The sequence below is a fragment of the Coregonus clupeaformis genome, unplaced genomic scaffold (assembly GCF_020615455.1).
Source record: "Coregonus clupeaformis isolate EN_2021a unplaced genomic scaffold, ASM2061545v1 scaf2377, whole genome shotgun sequence".
Taxonomy (NCBI): Eukaryota; Metazoa; Chordata; class Actinopteri; order Salmoniformes; family Salmonidae; genus Coregonus; species Coregonus clupeaformis.
In genome coordinates, this window is record NW_025535831.1 from 1 (window position 1) to 5,713 (window position 5,713).

A 5,713-nucleotide genomic window follows, 5' to 3' on the forward strand; every position below is an offset into this window, starting at 1 on the left:
AACAAACATTCAATTTCAAAGGAAATAAGTGTTTGATTGGTTGGAAGAGCTGCAGCTAGATGAATAGATGTTTGAAGTGCGTGAATATAGGACTATATTCAGAATGTCAATCTCCATAAAGTAAAGTTCATATTGTGATCTCAGACTATCTTGCGTCCCAAATGGTATCCTATCCCTATACAAATGTAGTGCACTATATAGGGAATAGGGTGCCATATACAGACCATGATAGACAGGTTTGCCACATAAACATTGAACAGTAGTTAGTTTGTCCTGAGTATTACGGGAGGAGGCGTTGCACTTTGGTACTATGGCATGATGGCATGACTCACACATTGACACCGTCTGTGGATACCATAGAGTTGGATAGAGGACTCTAGATGGATAAAACACATTTTTGCATGGACATTGCCCTTGAGGTCTTCCACCATTTTAAAGTAGTCAACTAGGTGGGACTTCCTATGGGTTAAGGAAGGATCACATAATTACATCCAGGTCACCAGGAGGGATCAGCCAATTAATTATACATGTGAGCAAACACTAGTTGGCAGTATGCACCCTTTCAGTTTGTTTGCCAACAAAACTAGTAAAAGAAGAAAACGTACTACTTAAAAATTGAGATTGCCTCAATGGCGCTGCCCGTGCACTCACAGACGTCATAATGGGACATATAGAAAGATGACATCTCTATCATTCTCTGCGGTGGAAACACACCTTGACCAAAGCCTGATCAACACAGACAAATGAGACACTCATTGGTTTGGTTCTTCACTTTCAATGTTTGTTTCCACACAATCACTGTGTCCACAACAAATACTGTGGTGGTGATCAGGTGTGTCATGCACCCCAAAATTCAGAGGGGGCACAAAGTACATGAGGACGGCTGGGGGGTAGTCTGGAGGGGGGCTATGACCCTCGTCCGGAAGTTGGAGATGTTCTTTTTTTTTTCAAACACCCGAAACAGCTTTTTCCTGCCATCTAGAGCCGTAATCATTATGCTTAATATACTGTATGTCAAAAATATGTATATTTTTCTGTATATCTTAGCGTACCCTCTTGAGCGGTGTCATGCGTCAGTGTGTAGCGGTAGGAAGGAGTCAGGCGCAGGACACAGAACTTAGTCAACGACGTACTTTACGTATCACAAGTAAATAAACATATCTTCCACGCAGGGAAGAAAATACAGACTCACACGTCAATGACAACAAAACAACGAACAATCACGCACAACACCATGAGAGAACCAGAGGGTAAAATAGGGAAACAAATTAATGTACATTGGAACCAGGTGTGTGCAATAAAGTCAAAACAAGTAGAACACAGAAACATAGATCAGTGGCAGCTAGTACTCCGGTGACGACGAACGCCGAAGCCTGCCCAAGCAAGGAGGAGGAGCAGCCTCGGCTTAATTCGTGACAGTACCCCCCCCCCTTGATGTGCGGCTCCAGCCGTGCGCCGACACCGGCCTCAGGGACGGCCAGGAGGACGCGGAGCAGGGCGAGTCGGATGACGACGGTGGAAATCCCTCAACAGGGAGGGATCGAGGATGTCCCTCCTAGGAACCCAGCACCGTTCCTCCGGACCGTACCCCTCCCACTCCACGAGATACTGCAGGCCCCCCACCCGACACCTCGAATCCAGGATGGAACGGACCGAGTACGCCGGTTCCGCCTCGATGTCCAGTGGGGGCGGAGGGACCTCCCGCACATCAGACTCCTGGAGCGGACCAGCTACCACCGGCCTGAAGAGAGACACATGGAACGAGGGGTTAATATGGTAATCAGGAGGGAGCTGTAACCTATAACAAACCTTGTTCAATCTCCTCAGGACTTGAAATGGCCCCACAAACCGCCGACCCAGCTTCCGGCAGGACAGGCGAAGGGGCAGGTTTTGGGTCGAGAGCCAGACCCGGTCCCCCGGTGCATACACCGGGGCCTCACTGCGGTGGCGGTCGGCGCTCGCCTTCTGTCGCCTGATAGCCTGTTGCAGGCGCACATGGGCAGCATTCCAGGTTTCCTCCGAGCGCCGAAACCATTCATCCACCGCAGGTGCCTCGATCTGGCTGATGCCATGGTGCCAGGACCGGCTGATAACCTAGTACACACTGAAATGGAGACAGGTTAGTGGAGGAGTGGCGGAGGGAGTTTTGGGCCATCTCTGCCCATGGGATGTAAACCGACCAATCCCCCGGCCGGTCCTGGCAATAGGACCTCAGAAACCTACCCACATCCTGGTTTAGTCTCTCCACCTGCCCATTACTCTCGGGGTGAAACCCCGTATGGGAGTGGGCTCCCTGGACCGCTCCTCTGTGTCATACAGCCGGGACAGAGCGTCTGCCTTAACATTCTGGGAACCTGGTCTGTACGAGAGGGTGAAAACAAAACGTGTGAAAAACATGGCCCACCTTGCCTGACGAGGGTTCAGTCTCCTCGCCGCCCGGATATACCCCAGATTGCGGTGGTCAGTCCAAATGAAGAAAGGGTGTTTTGCCCCCTCAAGCCAATGTCTCCACGCCTTCAGAGCCTTAACAACAGCTAACAGAACCTGGTCCCCCACATCATAGTTACGCTCCGCCGGACTGAGCTTCTTCAAAAAGAAAGCACAGGGGCGGAGCTTTGGTGGCGTACCCGAGCGCTGAGACAATACAGCTCCTATCCCAGCCTCAGACGCGTCCACCTCGACTATGAATGCCAAGGAGGGATCAGGATGAGCCAGCACGGGAGCCGAGGTGAACAGAGCCTTCAGGTGACCAAAAGCCCTGCCCGCCTCAGCTGACCACTGCAGCAAGGAGGTAATGGGAGCCGCTACCTGACCAAAGCCCCGGATAAACCTCCGGTAGTAGTTGGCAAACCCTAAGAATCGCTGCACTTCCTTAACCGTGGTTGGAGTCAGCCAATTACACACGGCTGAAATGCGGTCATTTTCTATCTCCACCCCTGACGCGGACATGCGGTAGCCTAAGAAGGAGACGGACTGTTGAAAGAACAGACATTTCTCAGCCTTGACGTACAGGTCATGTTCCAACAGTCAACCAAGCACCTTGCGCACCAGGGACACATGCTCGGCTTGTGTAGCGGAGTATATGAGAATATCATCTATATACACCACTACACCCTGTCCGTGCAGGTCCCTGAAAATCTCATCGACAAAGGATTGGAAGACTGAGGGAGCATTCATCAACCCGTACGGCATGACGAGGTACTCATAGTGCCCAGAGGTGGTACTAAATGCCGTCTTTCACTCATCCCCTTCCCGGATACGCACCAGGTTGTACGCGCTCCTGAGATCCAATTTGGTGAAGAAGTGCGCCCTGTGCAATGACTCGTCATACTAGCATTGAGAGGTAGTGGATAACTGTACTTCACCGTTATCTGATTGAGACCTCGATAGTCAATGCACGGGCGTAAACCTCCATCCTTCTTCTTCACAAAAAAGAAACTCAAGGAGGCAGGGGAAGTGGAAGGCCGAATTTATCCCTGTCCCAGAGATTCAGAGACATATGTTTCCATAGCTTTTCCATATGTCTCTTCCTGTGACAGAGGATACACGTGACTCTGAGGAAGTGCAGCGCCCTCCCGGAGATTTATCACACAATCCCCCTGTCGATGGTGTGGTAATTGAGTCGCCTTCCTTTTACAGAAGGCGAGAGCCAAATCGGCATATTCGAGAGGAATGTGCATAGTGGAGACCTGGTTTGGACTCTCCACCATAGTTGCACCTACGGAAACACCTACACACCTCCCTGAGCACTGACGGGACCATCCCTTGAGAGCCCTCTGTTGCCACGGAATATTGGGGTCATGAGAGGCTAACCAGGGAAGCCCCAACACCACTGGAAACGCAGGAGAATCGATCAGGAAGAGACTAATTCTTCCTCATGACCCTCCTGCATTTTCATCTAGAGTGGAGCTTTGACCTCCCTAATCAGGTCTGACCCTAAAGGGCGACTATCTAAGGCATGTATATGGAAGGGCACATCAACAGGCACAATAGGGATCCCTAATCTATGAGCAAATAGACAGTCCATAAAATTCCCAGCTGCGCCTGAATCTACGAGCGCCTTATGCTGGGAATGCGGGGAAAACTCAGGAAATTCTACATGAACACACATGTGCGCAACAGGGAGCTCTGGGTGAGTCGGGTGCCTACTCACCTGGGGTGGTCCACCAGTGCCCTGCCTGCTGCCTCGACTCCCTGAGGACCCTTTCCAGCACCGACCAGCAGTGTGTCCTCTGCGGCCACAGTTGGTGCAGGAAACAGCCCCCCTTCCGGTTACCCTTAGATCAGCACCTCCGAGCTCCATCGGTGTAGGGTCGGAAGTGCTGGGGAATGGACTGGACGGACCCTGATCCGGACATCCGCGGGTGGCCAACAGGTTATCCATTCGTATCGATAAATCCACCAGCTGGTCCAGGTTAAGGGTGGTGTCCCTGCAGGCCAGCTCCCGACGAACGTCCTCCCGTAGGCTGCATCGGTAATGGTCGATCAGGGCCCTCTCATTCCATCCCGCACGGGCTGCCAAGGTCCTGAAGTCCAGTGCAAAGTCCTGTGCGCTCCTCTTCCCCTGTCTGAGGTGGAACAACCATTTCCCCGCCGCTCTCCCCTCCGGTGGATGATCAAATACCGCCCGGAAACGGCGGGGGAAATCTTCATAAGCACACCGATGCCGCGTCTATTCCTTCCCACTCAGTGTTGGCCCACTCGAGCGCTTTCCCCGACAGACAGGAGATGAGGGCGGACACGCTCTCGTATCCCGAGGGAGCCGGGTGGATGGTTGCCAGGTAGAGCTCCACCTGGAGCAGAAACCCCTGGCACCCGGCAGCTGTTCCATCATATGCCCTCGGGAGCGAGAGCCGAATCCCACTGGATCCAGGTGGTGAAGGGGTGGACAGCGGTGTGGAGTGAATAGTAGTGGAAGGAGGTGTAGAAACCCCCCCCCCCTCTCCCATCGCTCCATAGTCTGTACCACTCGATCCATGGCTGTGCCAAGAGTCTGTAGCATGGTCGAGTGCTGCTGGATGCGTTCCTCCACTGATCCTGGAGGAATGGATGTACCTGCTGACTCCATAATGGTGCGTGATTCTGTTATGTGTCAGTGTGTAGCGGTAGGACGGAGTCTGGCGCAGGACACAGAACTTAGTCAACGACGTACTTTACTTATCACAAGTAAATAAACATATCTTCCACGCAGGGAAGAAAATACAGACTCACACGTCAATGACAACAAAACAACGAACAATCACGCACAACACCATGAGAGAACTAGTGGGTAAAATAGGGAAACAAATTAACGTATATTGGAACCAGGTGTGTGCAATAAAGATAAAACAAATAGAACACAGAAACATAGATCGGTGGCAGCTAATACTCCAGTGACGACGAACGCCGAAGCCTGCCCGAGCAAGGAGGAGGAGCAGCCTCGGCTGAATTCGTGACAAGCGGTCTGTGTCTTCCTGACTGGTGATAAATATGCTTCTCTGCATCTCTGCTAAAGCCTGGGTAAAAGATTGAAAGGAATGTGAGTCTTATTCAGTGCATTTAGTTATTGCTTTCTTTTCTAAAGTCTACCAACCTAGCCAGCAGGCATGCCAGCTAAGATAGACAAGCTAGCTACTCTAACTTGATAGCCTGAAATGGCTTCTTGGTAGCTAGTTATGAGGTTGGGAGATTGGGAACCTATCTGGGTTAGCTAAATCCAACTTCATAAAATTGC